Below are 22713 nucleotides of genomic sequence, written 5' to 3'. Positions count from 1 at the left end.
GTGTAAAATTCATCATATTATTTTACAGCGAGTGTTCGATCCCATCTCTCAGCCATGAACACTTGGTTGGTGCATACTAAAAACTGATAATAAAAGTAATGAATGTTGTAGCCACAATGCTGGAACAGCCCCTTAGCTCCGTCTTGCCCCCAGGCGTCACCCGCGATGCAATGAAGAGTTTTCAGCCCTGGTTGGAGCAGAGTGCCGGACCCCCATTCAACCGACGACCTGCGAAGAGCTGTGAATTGACAAAGGGACGGAATAAAACTTGCCGTGCGGAACTCTCACGCGCCAAGCTTTACACGGCGAGGCTCGCCGCCCCAGAGCGCCCCCGAGGGTTGGCGACGAGGCTGATTGGGAACGAGTCTGCCGCCAGGATTACGGCAGGTGTTTTCATTGGGTGGATGTGGCGTTCCAGGCCGCCCAGGTGTTTGGGAAGCGTTGTGAGTTGCGGTACCATCGTTCGAAAGTGGAGGAAATAGGGACGAAGATATTTTATGATTCCATTTTAAAATTTGAATTGATCTTAAAACTTCAAACAGTTAATTTTGCTTCCAAAATATAATTGATATTTTCGTTTTATTCAAAATAATATTACAAAACACATGCCATTGATACATACAATAGGCCTATTCTTATTATATGTTCTTCCGTCACATGCTATCCTTAACAACATGTCGTGTGCCTTATGAATTAAAACTATGTGACTGTTAATGATGTTTTCTTCCCAAATTTTATAAACCTGGGGTCAGTAGTCACCATTTAAAGTTTAACACCTTGGAAACTGCATCAAACCATTAAAATGTCATTGCTGATAACGTTACTTCGCATTTGGCAGTAAATGCAGATATAAGTAGGGGAAGGCGGGGTAGTGAGGTGAGTTTGGGTAGTGGTTCTTCCAGACCTGTCAGCCGTCGATATCAAGTGGTGACAGTTGCATCTAAACCAAAGTATCTCTAGAAAACAATACGAGCTTCGGGAACCATTTTCTCATCAGTTGTTAATTGATAAACATGAAAGTTTGCATTATGGACTAAGATTGATGTATCTTTCAGAATTTTACGATTATCCACCGATTAGTTGCATTAATACATCTCAACATAATTAGCATACCACCAATAGTGTTCCTCTCAAGGATAGAAATGCAGTTTTTACTATATTTTTACCGTCCATTGGTATTAATCTATGTCATTATAATCTGTAAGGTGTGCTTTGTGGCAAGACGAGGAAGATTGCTCGGAGTAAGATGGGGAGGTAGCTACCCTGTCTTGCCTCAGTATTGTCCCATATAAATAAAAATAATGGATTTTTAAGAAAAAACGGATTATATGTGATGTAAATATTTAAATTTCATTAAATAGCTCTGTTTATACATGAGGAATTTGCAGTGCCTTTAATTTATTTTTGTTGTATTTGTTTAAGGAATTGTTTAATGTTATAAGCGGACCAGTAACAGTGGAGCCTGGTTAGATGTAATTACAATGAAAGCTGTGAATGAAGTATTGAAACATAATTTTAATAAAGACAGGCAAGAAGCTGGTGCTGATTGGCTGGCGGGTTAATTGAGGAGAAATCCTGATCTATCGTTTGAAAAACTCGAGCTTACATAAATAGCTCGTGACACAGCATTCAACTAGGAAATTGTTTGGCAATTTTATACGTTGCTGGGAGAACTTTACGACATTTACAGTTTCACACCAGACAGAATGTATAATTGTAATGAACTGTAATGTTAGTTGTAGAAAATGGATATATAAATAGCAGGTTGTAATGTCGATTTCAGCTGGCAGAAAGAAGACAATTTCAATTGAATTATGCATGAATGCTGCTGGCACAAGCTTGCCTCCCATGCTCGTATGCCCTGGTAAATGATAAAGCCTGTACTGTTATAGGCCATATTACACGGAATTTTTCTTATTCTATGTAGGTAAAAGAGTTGTGCGTAAAAACTTTAAAATTGCAGTTTTGTTGTTTTTTAAGAAACATACTTTTCAAAATATCCCACTTCAAAGTTGATAATGTAGTGTTTTTGTGAACCATTTTTTTTGATTAACTAACCATTTTCCCCTGTAACATTTGCACAACAAAATAAGTTATTATGAAAGCGATAAATCAATTGTTTTTAGTGTGTGGTGGTCCTAAGTATCGATTAAATTAGGTATTACTACTTAGGTAAAAACCACTATTAATCTCTCAATGAAATATTTAAAGATTTTATTACTTTATAGTTTGAAAATTAATCTGTAAATTAATGTTACGAACGCAAGAGACCAGACTACGATGCCAGGTTCGGAGCTGGCTGGCGGCTCTGTACGGCCACGGGCCACGCGTCTTGTCACGTGCCGTCCACTGACGTGAGGCATGCCACGAGCACCTGGCCGGATTACAAGGGTCGTCGCTCCCTCTCCTCCTCCACTCCCCACGGATCGTCCTTCCACGGCGCTGTTATCTATCGCTGAGCGTTCTTGGGAATTCCGTGGGCTGCCGCGTGGAGTGTCGGGAATGGGCGCCGCCTTTCTGGAGTTTTCGGGCGTCGGATCAGCCTGGGATGACGCTACACGTCACATCCGCTCTTGTTGGCTCGAGAAGGGCGTCCCAGGTGCTTAAGAAGTGACGACGGCCTCCGCGAAAGAGCGATAGAGTTCCGAGTTAAGTCCCGCGACGAGTCCTATGACGGGTTCCGAGATAGTTCCGAGCGAGTTGGGAGAGTTCGGAGAGTTCCACGGGTGAAGGGAAGTGCGGCATCGGCGAAGAAGGTGACAGACCCGCTCGAGAGTGGCGCGACGTGGAGCGACGTGATCGAGAGAGTGCGACTGAGTGGCGCGAGGCTATGTGTGTGACTTGCGAATAAACAGTTTTAAATGTCAGTGATTGGTGATCGGACATTTTTAAGTACAATTATTTATTAGTAATGTAATATTAGTAAGTAATAAAACTTAACTGGAAAACTTAATTCGGCTATCCCTTACGAACCCAGGTATCCTCACATAGGTCGTAACTAATCAGTTGTGATTTTTTTTATAGTTATTTTCAACACCCAAAAATATATAGTTTTGCAACACTGATTTTGTTTTATTTCAGTTGCCTTCAACACAATTCTCTTGGACTGTACAGTTGTTGAGACTGTTTTGCACGCACCCGTTGGCCCTCCCCCCGCCCCCCCTCCGCCTTTAGGTGGTGCGGGGTCGTCTCCCCCCCCCCCCTCCTCTAGAATCAGCAGGCTGCTGTTTGGCCTTGAAGAGTAGTCACTCAAAAATAACCACTTATACAGAGTGAGCATCAGCAGTAAGAATTAAAGTGAAGGCAAATTTTTGGAAATAAATTGTTTTCTAATTTTATGTATTAAATTTTGCTGATGGAGTTTTTTTTAATATCAAAGTATTAATGGGTAAACAAATTCCGGGCCAACCTCGGGCTCGTCATCTACAGAAAAGAAACAAACACGCGAAAGCTGCAAACGAAATATGGAGGAAAAGAAGAAAAGCAAGTAATATTGATAGTGAGGAAGAGGGCTAAGAAAAATATATATATTAACTAGCTGACCCGGCCACGCGTTGCTGTGGCTAAAGTTTTTGTTATATTACATTATAGTAAACAATCTAAGAGGAACAATAAGAGAATGTGTAATATGGTGATCTCCTTATTTGACTTTCTACTACTATAACCCTTTAGTACAATGAAATTATTTAGGAACAAAGACGAAAATGTTGATGTTGGTATACAAATTCACTGGATTGAGATTTGAAGGGGAAGTACGTTGAACACAATTAATTAAAATGTTCTTACACTTGATATTAAGCAGAAATAAATAGGTACAAAATAAAAATTTATCAGATTTAATATTTCCATTTAATTTTATAACAAATATAAGTATATTACAGTATAATACAGTAAATAACATGTGACGCTTAAACTCATGAATGAGGTAGGCAAGGCAGACAGTCTTAAACTTTTAAACATTAATATCTAATTTTTTGAATTATAAATACTTTCAATTTCAATTTAATTTAACACCAATCGGTGCACAATGTTTTTGGTTAACCTGTCTTTAGCTAACACAAATATATTCGACGGTTTCCCAACACGTGAACACGCAACATATAGTTGCCCATGAGAAAAACATGGATTTTCCAAATCTAAACCACAAATGGACATTGTTTGACCTTGAGATTTATTTATAGACATGGCGAAAGCTAAACGAATTGGAAACTGTAGCCTTTTGAAGGGTATGGTAGAATCTGATGGTATCATCGGAATACGTGGCAGCAGGACCACTTTTCCTTTAAACTTCCCAGCCAAAATGGTTGCTTCAAGAATGTTTCCGGTGATCTTTTTGATGACCAAACGCGTACCGTTACATAATTGAGGTGGATTCAAATTACGGAGGAGAATAATAGGGGAACCAATCTTTAATCGAAGATTATGTGGTGGCATTCCAGGGATATCTAATGAATTTAAAAATTCAATCGGAAAATTTACACTTTCATTTTCATCAACAACAGTATCGATTGATTTAAAAGACATCAGATCGCCTGGTAACAACTGTTGTATCTGGAAGTTAATTTCGTCAACATCAACGTTTTTGGCTGCCATAATCGCCCGTTGACTAAGCCATTCATGATTCAAATAATTATTCTGTATATCCGGGAAAATACTCTGAATCAATTCATTTTTATCCTGAACAACAGTGCAAAAATTGTCTGGTAGTTTAATGCATTGCGTATTTGGTTGCAGTTCTATTTTACCGTTCCCAATATCTAGTAGTTGTTCGGAAAATATTTGTGCTGATGGATCATTTTGCAATTGTACTCGCATATTTATGGTCAATCGAAGTGTTTCAACACTTCGCCATAAGAATGATTGTTTCAAACATGCATTAATCTCATCCGCGAAAGTAGAGCGAGGTATAACCGGTAAGGTCTGCCGGAAGTCACCAGACAAAAGTAAGATAGCACCACCGAAAAGTTTATTATTGCTGTTTAAATCTTGCATAGTTCTGTTTAATGCTTCAAGTGAATATTTGTGTGCCATTGTGCACTCATCCCAAATTATTGTAGAACTCTTCCGCAACACTGCAGCTATTCCACTATTCTTTTTGATGTTACACATTGCATCTGGTTTATTATGAACGTCCAATGGCAGCTTGAATGTTGAATGTGCTGTTCGCCCACCATCCAGTAAAGTAGCCGCAATGCCTGACGATGCTACTGCTAATGCGATTTTTTGTTGCGACCGTATTTTGGCAAGAATCAACGATATTAAAAATGTCTTACCGGTTCCACCGGGTGCATCCAAGAAAAAAAAAACCGCCTTGTTCAGCAGCAACAGCCAGCATAATCCGATCATAAATAATTTTTTGTTCTGCTGTCAGTAATGGTTCACTGTTCATGATAATTGTTGCTAAACTTCCATGTTCATATTGATTTTCTCGTTGTAAATCGGTATTGACTAAGTCGGTGGCTGGACGATTAGGTGATGGCATACCATAATTATTAAGTGGTAAATTTGAAATAAGAACACATAAATCCTCGATCAAGACCAATGCTTCATTGTACATCTCTGGTGTATAATCTATGTTTTGGCATTGATTTGTTTGTCTAATTCGGTGCAAGATGTCTTCTGTCATACAATTTTTATATTTTTCCCACAAAGTTTGTGCTTGCGAGGGATAACATGTCGTCAAAATAATTGCAAACAACTGACGAATGTTATTCGGTGTTGATGTCAACGCAGCATCAGCAAGCGTTAAGTCCCAATGGTTATCGTCTTCTAGCAATTGCAGTTCACGACATGCATCCTGGTATGTATTGAATACTCGACCATTAACTGTTCGTAAAAATTCAAAAGACGTTGGTCCGGGAACATTCACCAATAACAAACGTAAATAGAAGCACTCACGTTGCTTTGGATGTACCGTGTAAAGTCTCCCCAATGTGTTAGCTTTGAATATGCCTGTAATGGAAGGATGTGGTTTTCCTTGTTTCCGTGGCTCCCATTTTTTACTGGATTTGTTCCATGTGAAATAACGTGGAACATCACCATACACCAATGTCTTCGCGAATTGGCCAAAAACATCAGGTTTTTGACACAATGTAAAAAATTCAGTTAGAGTCGTTTTCGGAGCTTCGAACGCTCTTTGGAGAACATTTTCTTCAGTGAAGTATACACGTTGACCGTTTTCAAGATGTATTGTCAGATGTTGGACAGCAGGATCTCTTTCGTGGATGGGAAAGCTGAGAATATGCCAAATAGCTTCATTGCTGCTAATGTATCTGCCCATTTGGTATCGTGCTATTTCGTCATTTTTATTTATGTTTTGTACTTCAAATATGGCCAAATCACTGCCTTTGTTTACATATTTACAAATATACTTAATTGATTTAACAGAACTGCAAAGCTCAACATTGATATGAGCTTTGTAAGTTTTTGAAAGTAGTGGTGAGTATGGTACCACCCACTGATTATCAAACTCAACTTGATTTGGAAAGTTCGGCAGTCGCATTGTAAATGTGTGGCCACCATTCTCAGTACTTCTGCGGCGATACATTGGATAACCATCAATATCCGTGATCGTGTCATTCGTATGCGGCTTTGGGAAGTTTTTTTTACATTTTCCATTTTCCATGCACGGTGACGTCATGTTGAAAGCACCGCATGGCCCATGGATCATGTGTTTGGTGACAATATCAAATAATTCTTGATCAATTAATGGGTCTGGAATTTCGGCTGAAATTATTTGATCGATTTCTTCAGGACGGATTCTATCTTTAAGCCAAACCAAAATGTGGGCATGAGGCAAACCTCGCTTTTGCCACTCTATCGTATACAGCCAACAACGTGTGATACCAAAAATTGAATATTTAACAATGAAATCAATTAAGGATTTCAATTTTTGTTTAAACACACGTGCAGTTAAATCATGACGATGAATGGCTTGTTGTCCTGGCAATAGTAAAGTTTGTATCTCTTCCCAATTCGGATTACATGTGAATGTAATAAAAAAATCCGGTCGGCCGTAATGACGTACGTAAGTCATCGCATCTTGTATGTATTCCTGCATGTTCCGTGGACTGCCGATGTAGCTTGAAGGTAAAATTAAAGCATTACCGATGTCATTGGGATTTAAATTTCCATCGATGTTTCCAGCAACAGCATCTCGTAAGTGAATATATTCTTCCGATCGTAGTTTTGCCTGGTTGAATCGAAGGAATCGCAAGCGTTCGCTTTCGACCTTAGCATACATATCAACAATGTATTGATGGAACAGCTGACGATATCGAAGGATATAATTGTCTTGATGTTGTCTAACCATTATTCGGTGTGCGTAGTAGTTCATTGAGCTAACTTTATTATTTCTGTAATCACCTAAAAAAATAAAAAATAAAATGCAATACGAAATCAAAATCTATACATACAGTAAGAAAGTAAATAGATAATTGTCAAACTTACCAGTATTTGGATCATACTGTTTGATATTAAGGTGATATTCATCTTGTCCTTGCCAAAATATCAATGGATATTGTAGTGCGTCATATGAACGGTGTAGATCCGAAATCGTACTGACAGTGTTGTCTCGCCGTGTAATTTTTATAGATCTTTTGTCAACTGGATCACCAACCATGATAACAGCAACCTCATCAACAGTTGGAGCGTTGAATCTACCAGCATGTTCACCTAATGGTACTTTGTCGGCTTTAATGACGATTTTATAATTGTCATTTTGCAGTCGTGGCGAAACTCTTTTGATCAATTGAATTAGTTGATTGTGATCTTCTAAAAAATTTTCCAATAATATCACAATTGCTCTTTCCTCTGCTTGTTCAATAAAATTATACAGGCACCGAGTCGTCACGCGCTCTTCACAATCGCCCATAAAATAAATTTGAAGAAATTTCGGAGTGTTATCAGGCATTGGCATCAGTGATCCGATTTTATGGTACACCTGGCCTTGAATTTTGAATGTAGTTTCAAAATTACGTCCATCGGATGCACGATCGCAAATTTTAGTTGCTCCAAGTGATGTCATTTGGAAGCAAGTATTAAATTTGCGTATCTTACACAAAAATAATTTGGAATCATCTGAATTGCCAGTAAGAAGGGATAATAAAGGCTCCGGCGGAGCGGGTAGAGGTGACAGCACAACTTTTCCTGATGCGCAGCACATGCCGGCTGCTTCATTCCGAAATTTCAATGCCTGACAATATTGACATACTTTATCCATTCCACCGATAGCAATTTTTGAATGCGCTGAGTAGTTAATATCTGGTGCATATTCAAAGGCAAGCCGAACGAATGATGCACGTGTTAATGAGCGGCTGATCCGTTGCCTTTGTCGATCTACTACTCGTACTGTAGCTATTTTTCCTTTTTCGTGCCGCTCTTGTTCTCGTAATATTCTGTTGCAGACGTTCGTCACGCTGTTCTTGAGATTCTTGTGCACGACTTTCTGCAGTCCTGATTCTTTGAGCTGCATTTCTTGTTTCGATTTGTTCTGGTAATTGCTGAGCTCTTTCAACACGTTTGCGTCGTGACCCTTTGCTGCTCGCGTTGTTGAGGTTAGATTTTTTCGGTGGCATTTGACTGAAAATAATAATTTAAACGTTTAAATATTAGAAAGAGGAACTGAAAAACATGTTATCATAGCACATTAAAATAATAAGTGCAAAATAATTTTCAATGGAGGTTAAATAAAAATAATATAAAATTTTTTGTACAATTATTAAAAAAGTGTGGGGAGCTTTGTGCCATTTTCTCATTGATATATTAATTAACTTTTATAAAACTATGTGATATTACTTACATGTATAAATTGAAATTATTGTTCCTGTGCTCCTACTGTGGCTATGTCTCGTTCTCCTGCTGCTCTTGTTCTTATGATATTCTCTTGAAGACGTTCGTTACACTGTTCTTGAGATTCTTGTGCATGACTTTCTGCAGTCCTGATTCTTTGAGCTGCATTCGTTCTCCTGCTGCTCTTGTTCTTATGATATTCTCTTGAAGACGTTCGATACACTGTTCTTGAGATTCTTGTGCATGACTTTCTGCAGTCCTGATTCTTTGAGCTGCATTTGGTTGCAGTTCTATTTTACCGTTTTTTCCATGGCATTTGACTGAAAATAATAAATTAATCGTTTAAATATTTGAAAAAAAAATTGAAAATCATTCTAATTAACTTTTATAATTATGTGATAATACTGACATGTACATATTTAAATTATAGAGTTTAAATAATAATTTCAATAAGAATTGAAATACTAATTTAATCGTTTAAATATAAGAAATAAAATCTGAAAAACTTGTTATCATAGCACATTGAAATAATAAGTGCTAAATATTTTTTTAATAGAGGTTAAATAAAAACAATAAAAAAAAATATTTGTACAACTATTGAAAAAGTGTAGGAAATTGTGTATCATTTTTTCATTGACATTTTAATTAAATTTTATAATTATGTGATAATACTTACATACATATAACTGATGGGCTCTTTTAATACGTTTGCGTCGTGCCTCTCTGGTGCTCGCGTTGTTGAGGTTAGATTTTTTCCATGGCATTTTACTGAAAATAATAAATTAATCGTTTAAATATTTGAAAAAAAAATTGAAAATCATTCTAATTAACTTTTATAATTATCTGATAATACTGACATGTACATATTTAAATTATAGAGTTTAAATAATAATTTCAATAAGAATTGAAATACTAATTTAATCGTTTAAATATAAGAAAAAAAATCTGAAAATCTTGTTATCATAGCACATTGAAATAATTAGTGCTAAATATTTTTTAATAGAGGTTAAATAAAAACAATAAAAAAATATTTGTACAACTATTGAAAAAGTGTAGGAAATTGTGTATCATTTTTGCATTGACATTTTAATTAAATTTTATAATTATGTGATAATACTTACATACATATATTCAAATTAAATTATAAAGTTTTGATGAATGAAGCACAAATAAGTAAAAAACAGGATTAATTTCACTGTATTATCTTCATTATAATATGAATTCAATATACACTTCAGTCTAAGTAACATGCTAACACCAAAAATTTAAAAAGTGGAAATAATTGAATTATACGGTATTTCGTTCACTACAAAAGAAATTTAATTAATTTTATAGCGTCAACAACACGTGGTAATTATGCTGTTAAAATGTAGCTTATATGACACGTTCGTAGATTTACCATAGCAGCGCCATCTATTGATTACTTACTCAACCCAGTCGAAAGGTATCGACATCTGTTAGAATCATTTGGAGTTAAACGGGCTAAATATTTTTTAATAGAGGTTAAATAAAAACAATAAAAAAATATTTGTACAACTATTGAAAAAGTGTAGGAAATTGTGTATCATTTTTGCATTAACATTTTAATTAAATTTTATAATTATGTGATAATACTTACATACATATAACTGATGGGCTCTTTTAATACGTTTGCGTCGTGCCTCTCTGGTGCTCGCGTTGTTGAGGTTAGATTTTTTCCATGGCATTTGACTGAAAATAATAAATTAATCGTTTAAATATTTGAAAAAAAAATTGAAAATCATTCTAATTAACTTTTATAATTATGTGATAATACTGACATGTACATATTTAAATTATAGAGTTTAAATAATAATTTCAATAAGAATTGAAATACTAATTTAATCGTTTAAATATAAGAAAAATATCTGAAAAACTTGTTATCATAGCACATTGAAATAATAAGTGCTAAATATTTTTTAATAGAGGTTAAATAAAAACAATAAAAAAATATTTGTACAACTATTGAAAAAGTGTAGGAAATTGTGTATCATTTTTGCATTGACATTTTAATTAAATTTTATAATTATGTGATAATACTTACATACATATATTCAAATTAAATTATAAAGTTTTGATGAATGAAGCACAAATAAGTAAAAAACAGGATTAATTTCACTGTATTATCTTCATTATAATATGAATTCAATTTACACTTCAGTCTAAGTAACATGCTAACACCAAAAATTTAAAAAGTGGAAATAATTGAATTATACGGTATTTCGTTCACTACAAAAGAAATTTAATTAATTTTATAGCGTCAACAACACGTGGTAATTATGCTGTTAAAATGTAGCTTACATGACACGTTCGTAGATTTACCATAGCAGCGCCATCTATTGATTACTTACTCAACCCAGTCGAAAGGTATCGACATCTGTTAGAATCATTTGGAGTTAACAGATAATTGTGACTGTCAAATAATAACAGACAAATAAATAGCAATAAATTAAAATTGCGACTATAATTTGAGATTTAAACTATCCTATCTCTCAAGTTGGATCGAACTGCACATGGTGTGCGAATTTTATTATAATCGGTTAAGTGGTTTAGGAGTCCATTGAGGACAAACATTGTGACACGAGATTTATATATATTAAGATAAGCTTAGTTTAATCGAAATAAAATAACATTTAATGTCTTCCCCAGAGCGAATTTGATTTTTAAATGTAATACTTAAAGGATATTTTTCCAATTTTGATTATTGCAATGTGTTGTTTCATATTTAGAGGTGATAATTTATTTCCTCATACGGATTTAACCAATTATGAAATTCTAAATTTGTGTTGGAATTTTACTTTGTTGTTTGTTGCAGTTATGTAATTTTAGTTTTACATTTAATAAATGTTATATTTTAAGCATACTGATGCTGGCTATCATTGTGTACTCTATAGAACACCAGCTTATGGTGCAAGAGGTTGCGACTTCGAATACCGGCCAGGTTTAAATTTTTTTGTGGTTATAGGTTTAAGATAATATGTAAGCCATTCCCATAAGAAATGCCACTTATAAACCCAATAGAGTTAGATAAACCTTAATTTAACTCCTGCTTAAACAAAATAACTATAGGGCTAAATGGTAGTACATATCGTGGGAAATATTTTTTACTGTTTCTTGGATTCTAACGTAAAATCAACAAATTTCCAATTTATTCTTTCATTATTTGCTCTATACTGTGTGCAATGCTACTATCCTATTTGTAGAGACCTGCAAAATGCGCGGTTTCGATGGCCTTCAGGATGGACTGCACATACCCCTGTACACTCGGGCAAATAACGCAAGTTCATTGGCTGCCGACCGTTGATGGCATTCCTAATGAAAACATATTCAACTAACATGTAGGAGGCGCCATCTATTGAAAATCTCTTAAAATAACACCACAGCTGTTACATTGTTTAAATTCTACATGCAAGTTTAATCTATTACGAAAATCAATCAAATTAAATCACCGTAAAGCGTTATGAATCGTTGTGTTTACCATAACTGTTTTTTTCGCATGAACAATTATACGTGGCTTTTTCATGAGTTTGTAAATTCAGTGATATTTATGTTTGTGTTAAAGATACTTACGGTCAAAAAGTCAACGATGATCACTTTATAACTGGTAACATTGTTTTCAAATAAGATTTTGTGAAATGAAAAAGTAAAAAAAAAAATAAAAAAAATACTGCTTCCATCAAATCCAATATCTGTTTTTAAATGTTTTATTGTATACATAGATAACTACTGTTTACAATAAGACTGATATTTATTACTTCTCTTAATTTACTTATTACTACATTATTATGTTTCTATTCTGTGTTTGCTCACGATACTGTGTGAAATATATGCATCGGTCAGCTAGTTTTAACTTAAAAAATGTATTCAGCAAACCTGTATGTGTTGAATCTTGAAACCATAAATTTTTCTGAGGCATTTCAACGAAATTCGCTAGGCAGGCGGGTGTCGGACCCCACATGCATATGTCCTCCACCTCCTTTTTCAGTTTTACCACGTGTCATGTTCCTAAACATGTTTTTCCAGATTTTCTAACACTATCTTTGTTACACCCATTCTTACAGTGGGTGTGTAAGATTAATCTTCAAAAATTTAAACTGTGTCAAGAGTATTTAATTGTCCAATCCAATCGAAACAGTATCAAATCATTAGTTTTGTAAACGTGTTGATACAAATCATATTAGTGACGTACCACCATCTTTAATTGTAGCTGGTATTTTGATGCCGATGTCGCCTCGAACTCGGTAAATTATTTTCGGTCAAAATTATTTTTCTTGCCGAGTGTTGCGAACAAGCATTTATCAGTCTTTTTTTTTAATAGACTAGCTTGTGAGCAGTAAATATAAATAAGTAAATGTTAAATTAATTTTTACACCAAATCATCGCGTGAATAAAATAATTAATCATATAACTGAGACTATTAGAAGTATAAAAATACTATTGCATTGAAGTGGTCGGTGCGCGTCATTTGAACTTCGCGCCGTGCGGCGGGCTTCGGCGCTCCTTCCCTTCCTACTTCCCCCCCCCCCCCCCTCTGCGTCCAGTGCTGTGTCTGACCTCCCCTCTTGAGGTGTCCGCGCATGCGCGTGGCGCCCTCTTTCTTACTTAAAACTAGATGTATTGCCTTGAAGGTTCTTCTTGTTCGTTAGCACTTAGTCGGTGCTGGTCATCCGTTGCTGAATTAAGCATGTAGTCAGATAATTGCTTTAGAGAGAGAGTGTGACAGCGGGGAGAATGCATGTAAGTGTTTGTAAGGTGGTGACCCTTACAGTTATGTAATTGGTAATTGGTTATTGCTATTCTCTAAATTCTTATTTCGGCCGTCACCAACTAAATTCTATTTGGCATTTATTTTTTATCTTGCTCGTTTTTGTATTAATTGCTCTCTATATCACGTGTAATTTGTTTGACGTTTCTCCCCGTCATGTCGTCACTCTTCGTTTGGACTTGTTTTTTACGTAATGTATTTAATGTATTCATTTGTGAGTTTTCTTTTGATATCATGCTTTATCATGCTTTAAACTAAGCTTTAAACCGCCTAGTGTAGGTCAGGCCGCGGTCGCCTGCATGTTCATTTAACGTGTTTTGTATTCACTAATGAGGCATTTGTCTGTGTAAACGACATTCATTGTCCCTGTGTGTAAGCGTTAAATTAATTGTAAAATTTCTATCTATCAAGTATCTTTCAAGTTTCTATCATGTATTCTATCAAGTATTTAATCCTAAAGAAAATATAGATATGCGTTCACGTATTTTGCCGTGGCATGTGTACTAGCACTATCAGTATTAAGCAAGTATTAATTATATGTGAAAGAATGATGTATTTGTATGATGAACCACGTGAGGCCTTTGCCCATGATTAAACGAACTAAGTTAATGTAACTATTTGCTTTTTTAACCTTTGCTTCTATCCTTGGCTATAATTAATTTGAATACCCTCTTGAACACTGTTTACTCAGCTTAACTTATGTTATTATTTTTAAGGATTGTGTTACTCGCAGTTGAAGGTTCACGTGAATGTACTTCACCTGTTGACACTTTCCTATGAAGCTCATGGAAGCCTTCAACTGCGCAACTCTGCTCTGTTATGCTGAGCATTAAAGTTTTTGTTTTTCTCTTTTGTCTTGCATGCACCATGGGGTCACCGGTCACGGGATGGGTGTATCGTCTGCGCCGTGACGAGCTGGTTCAAATCCTCTCCGAGGAGGGCGTTTCCTTCGAGGAGGGTGCTACTGTTGCTGTTTTGAGGAGCCTACTCGTCCAGCATGTTCGTAGCTCCTGGGAATCGGCGGATGAGGTACCGTCTCGGCAGTTCCCACCCCCTTCTGGCCCCGCCTTGAACTCAAAATTTAATACGAAAATATTTATTTCTAACCTTAAGCTTCTTCCTCGACTTGATAGCTGCGAGCCACGAGCTGTTTTGGATTTTTTAAGTGCGGCATCACGTCTTGAAGGGCTGAAATTAGTTAGTGAGGCAGAATTGTTAAAGGCCCTGCTGAGTCTCTGTGGAGCCGCATTTTTGCAATTACTTACTGACGCAATTACTCAGAATCTTTCTTTTGCTCAGTTCAAGAGCTCAGTTTTGCAATTTGCCTGTCATCCACGTGTGCTTGAGAGCTGTAAACGGGACTTAGTATTTAGGTTTCAATTGCCTAACGAGCCCACTCTTCAGTTCATTAATTCCGTGGCCAATTATGCGGCCGTTCTTAATTTAAACCTCACGGAAACGGAGTTAGTACAAACTATATTAGGGAATGTCTCTCCGCTTGTGCTTCAACATAGCGCCATGCTTAGTCCTCCCACAACTTTGAATGCTTTACGCAAGTGGAGCTCTGAAGTGGAGAATCGCTTGCTCGCTGTTAGAAAATATAAGGAGGAATTCCCCATTTCATCTACATCGCGGTTTTATAAGCCCAAAAACTTTGAATTTCAGCCTGCTGTGAATGTTATTTCTCAGTCCACTCGTACTACTCGCGCGCCGCAGCTCGTCGATTGTGCGGTTAGTGTAACCGAGCCCCTTGTCGGCGCCGGCCGCGCCCCTGACAGGCCCCCTCCCTCCCACTAATGCGCTCGGCCTTAAGGCCAGCCGGTCCAGGTGTGCCAACTGCGGAAAGTTCGGTCACGCGGTGTCTGAGTGCACGCAGCCCGCTGTGAGCCGCGATTTACGCAAATGCTTTAGGTGCAACCGCGCAGGGCACTATAGGGATCAGTGTCCGGGAAACGGGCCCCGATCGGGCGTATGAGCGGTCGCCGCGATCGTCGTCAGAGAAAAGCCGCCTTTCATAAATTTTACAATTTTGTTCATGTTAATTTGTTTAGTGACGTGATTCCGGCTTTAGTGGATTCCGGAGCCACTCGATCTTTGTTGAGTGCTGAATTTTTTGATTCCTTACGTAATAAATTTCCTGCATTGCAGAGCCGTGTGACTACGTGCCCTGACGTAATTATTTGTGTAGCAAACGGAGAAGTAGTACGTGCTAACATGACAGTTGAGCTTCACATTAAAATTGCCGGATTTTCCTGGAACTGGCATTTTTACGTTATTCCTGGTTTGTGTCATTCACTTATCCTTGGTCTGGATTTTCTGGGGAAAACTCGTTGTTTGATTGATGTGGCTAATCAGCATCTTGTTTTTGGCTTTCGCCCTTCATTAAAAATTAAATTAATTCCGCAGAATGCCGCCCCTGAAGTCATGTCTTGTCCTGACATGAGTGACTTGACCTTCAGAGACTCTCTGATTTCGGACGTTTTCAGTAGTTATCCTGACGTAATAAACAGTCGTATAGGTAGGTGTGATGTATTGCCCTACAAGTTTTATTTAAAGGATCGCACGCCTGTTAAGGCCAAAGGCCACAGAGTATCACTCCCTAAACTACAAAAAATGAAGATTATTGTTGATCGCCTCATGGAAGCTGGGGTCATTGCTCCATCTATTTCTGATTTTAGCTCGCCTACTTTTCTAGTTCCTAAAAAGGAGGCTGGAGAATTTCGCTTGGTTCACAACTTCAAATCTCTAAATGATATGGTCATTCAGGACTCTTACGAATCACCGACGGTAGAGAGCGCTCTACAACACCTAGGAGAGGCAGCCATTTTTTCCGTCATCGATTTGAACGCCAGTTTCCATCAAATCCTCTTGCATCCTGATTGCCGTAAATACACCGCATTTTCTACCCCTTGGGGACAATTTCAGTTCAATAGGGTGCCCATGGGAGTTTCATTTGGTAGTCAGGCCATGAGCCGCGTGCTGGACCATATTCTTTCTGATTTAAAGTATACATTTGTCTTTAACTATATTGATGATATTATTGTTTATAGCGCTAGCTTAGAAGAGCACAAACAACATCTAACCCAGGTGTTTGACCGTCTTCGAGCGGCTAGGTTAACTGTTAATCCTGACAAGCTTCGTTTGGCCCAGGACCATGTTAAGTTCCTTGGTTACATTATTTCTAAGGAAAAGCTCATTATGGACCCTGACAAGGTTTTACCCATAGTTAATTTTCCGCCCCCTAAAAACGTCAAGGGAATTCAGAGATTCTTAGGCATGACAGGTTACTATGCACGCTTTATACCGGACTATGCTGCGGTCTGTGGTCCGTTGAATAAGCTGCGCAAGAAAAACACAGCCTTTGAATGGGGTGACGCACAACAGAAAGCCTTTGATAATCTTAAGGCCCTTGTCTCTTCTCCTCCCGTTTTGATCCTTCCGGATTTTCAGCGTAGGTTCGCACTTCAGGTTGATGCGTCTAGCATTGCTCTAGGAGCCGTGCTAGGTCACCTCGAAAATGATAGATTACGTCCCATAGCTTATGCTAGCCGATCGTTGACAGACGGAGAAAGGCGTCTCGGCGTGTATGAGAAGGAGGCGCTTGCATGCTTGTTCGGCGTTGAGAAAGTCGCCTCGTACCTGGACTGTCAGGAATTTGACCTGTACACTGACAATCAGGCGCTTAGCTGGTTATTTAACCACCCTAACCAGCTAGGAAAATTAGGGCGCTGGGTGTTACGGCTGTCCCGTTTTAACTTTAAGCTACACCATCTTAAGGGTAGTGACAATTTGGTCGCGGACACGTTGTCACGGATGTTTACCCCTGAGGAGTTTGACACCAGTGCCTTGCCAGTATCTTGTTCTGAGCCAATTAGTTCCGCGGTGTGCAAGGTCTTCCCAGAGTCTTTTCTTAGTATCCGTGATTGTCAGAAGGATGACCCGCTGTGCGTTCACATACGCAGGGATTTGCATCATGGCACTGTTACGCCCTACGTAGAGGAACAAGGTGTAATTTATTACACAGGGAAGTCTGGCAAGCAGAGGAAGGCAGTGGTTCCTGCCTCCCTTCGTCCGATGGTTCTTAAGTACTTTCATGACTCATTGTTGGGTGCTCACTTGGGTATCGAAAAAACGTTCCGCTGCATCAGCGCGCATCTGGCATGGCCCGAACTACGAGCAGACGTGCGTCACCACGTGAGGTCCTGTGTTGACTGTCAGGTTTCTAAACCCCCGCAATGTGCCAAGGTTGGCCTGTATTGTGCGGATCCCCCGGTTGCTCCATGGCACGTTCTGCATATGGATATTTTTGGCCCCCTTACAAGCTCCAAAAAGGGAAATATTTGCATTCTAGTTGTTCTGGACATATTTTCCAAATTTGTGTTGCTACTCCCCTTAAAAAATATGAAGGCGACTAGTATTGTTAAAGCCTTAAGAGAGCAAGTGTGGAAATTTTTTGGTGCTCCTGCCATGATAACCTGTGATAATGCCCGTTACTTCCGGTCTGTATTATTTAAGGATATGTGTTTTGAATGGGCTATTAAACCCATTTACAGTAGTCCCTATTGCCCCCAGGGTAATCAGTCTGAACGTGTTAAAAAAGGTGCTTAAAGCCACTCTTACTGCTTATTACAGGGATGATCAGTCATTGTGGGATAGTGACCTTGATTTCATCAACGTGGCGTTTAATTCTGCTGTCCATTTGGCGACAGGGTTTCCCCCTTCCATCCCCTTCATGGGCCGTGAGTTGACCCATCCTTTGCTTAATTCCTGGGGACTGCCGCCTCTGGAACTCGCCTCTGACAGTGATTCCCTGGAGGCCATGCTTGACGATGTGAGTTGTAATCTTAAGAGGGCCCGCGAGGCTGTAGCCGCCTCTTATAACGCTACGCGGAGACCACATGGTTTTGCTGTTAATGACTTGGTTCTCTTAAAGAATTTTAAATTGCCAAAACTGGCTGATAATGTTAATTCAAAATTAATTTCTGCTTTTGTTGGGCCATTCGTGATTGATAAATTTTTGGGAGACAACACGGTCCTATTGCGTAACCCTTCTGGTACTAGAAAATATAAAAAGGCCCATGTGGGTCAATTAAAGAAATTTCATCAATAATTATTTTTCTTTTTTCTTTTTTTTAGACATAGTTTTTTTTTGTTGTTGTTTGGGTGTTCGTGTTTCCTTCTCTTTTTTTTTCCTTTCCTCCCACCGATGCTCCCGCCACGCCCAGAAGAGGACTTTGCGCCACTGCGCACCCGACGCTCCTCGTCCTGCCCGAGATACCGTGACCGCAGCCGCCCGCCGGGTTCGTCGTGTCTGCAAGGTCACTTGCTTGCTGGGACGTTGGTCGCCGTCACGTCACCGATGAGGAGCGGTGGCATGGAGTCGCCGCCGTCTCCTGCCTGTGAGGGGCCGTGACGCGTGCGGAGACTGACTCTTCTGCAGCGGCCGCTTCGGATGGCCCTACCTGCCAGGCGCCGAGCGTGGGCAGGCGGTGGGGACGCCCGCCGTTCTTGCCCTGGGTTCACGCTGGGTGAAGGCATGCTGTTCCTGCTACTCTGGGATGAAGAAGATGCTGTTCGAAATTGAATTTATTAGGGACGTCCCGTACTTTAAACTTTCTCTTCAGCGCTGAAGACTCTTTATTTCAGTGGATACACTGAGATTCCATGCTATGTGTCCCACACGGAAAATTATGCCAGTCATGAACTCACTTCAAGAAATCGTCATTTAGAAACATTGTTTGTTATTGTATACACATAGAAATGTGTTGAACTCACTTCAAGAAATTGTCATTTAGAAACATTGTTTGTTATTGTATACACATAGAAATGTGTTGAACTCACTTCAAGAAATTGTCATTAGAAACATTGTTTGTTATTGTATACACATAGAAATGTGTTGAACTCACTTCAAGAAATCGTCAGTTAGATACACTTTTGTTATTGTACACACATAGAATTGTGTCGACTTGACATTTGAGATCCTTACTTCAAGAGTGTTGTGACCGGACCTACAGTGCCTGCTCGTGTCCTTGAGACTTGGTTGGCGAGGCTCGCGGTTGCGCTCGTCAAGGGTGGGGGAGTTGAAGTGGTCGGTGCGCGTCATTTGAACTTCGCGCCGTGCGGCGGGCTTCGGCGCTCCTTCCCTTCCTACTTCCCCCCCCCCCCCCCTCTCTGCGTCCAGTGCTGTGTCTGACCTCCCCTCTTGAGGTGTCCGCGCATGCGCGTGGCGCCCTCTTTCTTACTTAAAACTAGATGTATTGCCTTGAAGGTTCTTCTTGTTCGTTAGCACTTAGTCGGTGCTGGTCATCCGTTGCTGAATTAAGCATGTAGTCAGATAATTGCTTTAGAGAGAGAGTGTGACAGCGGGGAGAATGCACGTAAGTGTTTGTAAGGTGGTGACCCTTACAGTTATGTAATTGGTAATTGGTTATTGCTATTCTCTAAATTCTTATTTCGGCCGTCACCAACTAAATTCTATTTGGCATTTATTTTTTATCTTGCTCGTTTTTGTATTAATTGCTCTCTATATCACGTGTAATTTGTTTGACGTTTCTCCCCGTCATGTCGTCACTCTTCGTTTGGACTTGTTTTTTACGTAATGTATTTAATGTATTCATTTGTGAGTTTTCTTTTGATATCATGCTTTATCATGCTTTAAACTAAGCTTTAAACCGCCTAGTGTAGGTCAGGCCGCGGTCGCCTGCATGTTCATTTAACGTGTTTTGTATTCACTAATGAGGCATTTGTCTGTGTAAACGACATTCATTGTCCCTGTGTGTAAGCGTTAAATTAATTGTAAAATTTCTATCTATCAAGTATCTTTCAAGTTTCTATCATGTATTCTATCAAGTATTTAATCCTAAAGAAAATATAGATATGCGTTCACGTATTTTGCCGTGGCATGTGTACTAGCACTATCAGTATTAAGCAAGTATTAATTATATGTGAAAGAATGATGTATTTGTATGATGAACCACGTGAGGCCTTTGCCCATGATTAAACGAACTAAGTTAATGTAACTATTTGCTACTTTAACCTTTGCATCTATCCTTGGCTATAATTAATTTGAATACCCTCTTGAACACTGTTCACTCAGCTTAACTTATGTTATTATTTTTAAGGATTGTGTTACTCGCAGTTGAAGGTTCACGTGAATGTACTTCACCTGTTGACACTTTCCTATGAAGCTCATGGAAGCCTTCAGCATCATGTTCCTGCTGTGAATACATTCTTCGGGTCAAGCCATATTAACAAGTACATTTTTCTTCAAGAAACTGCAACACACAAATTTTTACAATGTAATAAATTCTTTTCTGAAAAGTAACACATATTTAACAACCTCTGTTCTAAAAAATATCACTTAGTCAGTCTCTAACACTAAAACAGTTCGTATTGTGTTTTATAAAATACAAATGTTTTTTATACTTACGTTATTATTTAAGACTGTAATTATTGATATTTATAGTAAAAATATACTTTATTTTGGGGTATGAAACATCACAGTTTCTATTACCAAATTCAGGTACAACCTAACATTTTAAACCAGCAGGATTGCGATCTCGTGCCTACAGAAGTAATGAAGTTTTTGTTTATATAATTTTTAAAGATGAACCGTTTTGGCTGAACATGATGCTACTAAAGCTGGCGCCATTATACTTAAAATGCGTTGTGCCGAAACATAGGCCCAGATTGTTTGTTTATATTTACGTTTGCAAACATTTAATTTAATATTGTGAATCATTACAAAACAGTATCGAGTGTCAATGTTATTTGATTATAAACAGAAAAAATCTATCAATGTGAATGCTCTCTATGACTCTGTGGACCGAGTCGTTTGCAACAATACATTTAAAAACTTATTTTTTTATTACAACATTTAATGACACGTATTTTTCCTTGGTTAAGTTTTATTTTGAAAAACATTTAATATTTCGGTTATTGTTGTAATTGTGTGTAATTGTTTTGGACTTAAAGCTTAAATTTTACGATTCGTACGGGCCAATAGGAATGCGCCATATGGACGTTTTTGAACGGGCTGGCAACGATCGAAAGAATGTTGGGGACTTTTTGAAGACCGAAGGACGCTCGAAGTTAAAGCCAATATAGTTTGTTAAATAAATATAACAATTGAAAGTAAATAGGATTGTGTGTATTTATGACACAAGTAGATGTGCAAAGCTACGTGTGTAGAAAATGTTTTAGGGAAATATGTAAAATTGTATTTAATTGTGGATAGAAATTGCGATTAACGCCGATACCGTAAGTCATGCCATTGTGGCGCTTGTTATTTTTCCTAATTGTCACCGCTACCCAAAACACATATCTGATTTTTATGACCCTATAGACAAATAAACTTTCATTGCCTAAATAACTTAATAGAAATTCGTGACATAATTATATAGGCTAAACATTATTTTTTTTTAATTTATTACAAACTTCATTATCTCGTCTAACCCCAGGTGTCTTGTTTTTAAAGTTATCTGCTTACCCTAAACTAGCTAGCCGGCGCATTATAAATAGACTAACCAGTTAACATAAAACTTTCAAGTGGTGAAAATATTTGGTGACATAAAATCTATCAGGACAAACGAACTTTTGGTTAATGTGTGTGCCCTAAATACCTCCGGAAATTACGAATTTATGGATGATCTGTTAAGCTAATCTATCACTGCCACAGTTTTTATTCTGAAATTCAAACTGCCTGATTTTTATAGTAAAGTTGAATTTATTTATGTGGGATATTTGTCTAACAGTGAGGGATAAAGTTATTACAAATATTTGCAGTTTTCCAAACAACATAACTACATAGTGTGTTTTTATTTGTCTACTGCCATTATTGTCCCATGTTTTTATGTGGTTTAAAATTGATTGTCACCAATACCTCATTTGAAAGTAATAATAAAATGATATAGTCCAATAACAATGTAAAACTAGAGCATGATGACTGAAATAATATATAGTCGCATAAAAATGTTATGTAGGGACCCCAAATATATTTTAGAAGCACAACAAAATAATTGCAAGTAAAAAAAAACATTTAAAAGGTTTAGTTTTTTATGTAAATAAGTTATTATAAGGCCCTGCAACCAAACGTTTATGCGATATTAGGCCCAGTACTTAACAAAAGAAAAAAATTACAG

Source organism: Bacillus rossius, chromosome 1 (assembly GCF_032445375.1).
Source record: "Bacillus rossius redtenbacheri isolate Brsri chromosome 1, Brsri_v3, whole genome shotgun sequence".
NCBI lineage: Eukaryota > Metazoa > Arthropoda > Insecta > Phasmatodea > Bacillidae > Bacillus > Bacillus rossius.
The sequence above is the reverse complement of the archived record's forward strand: the minus strand, read 5'-3'. Positions refer to the sequence as shown.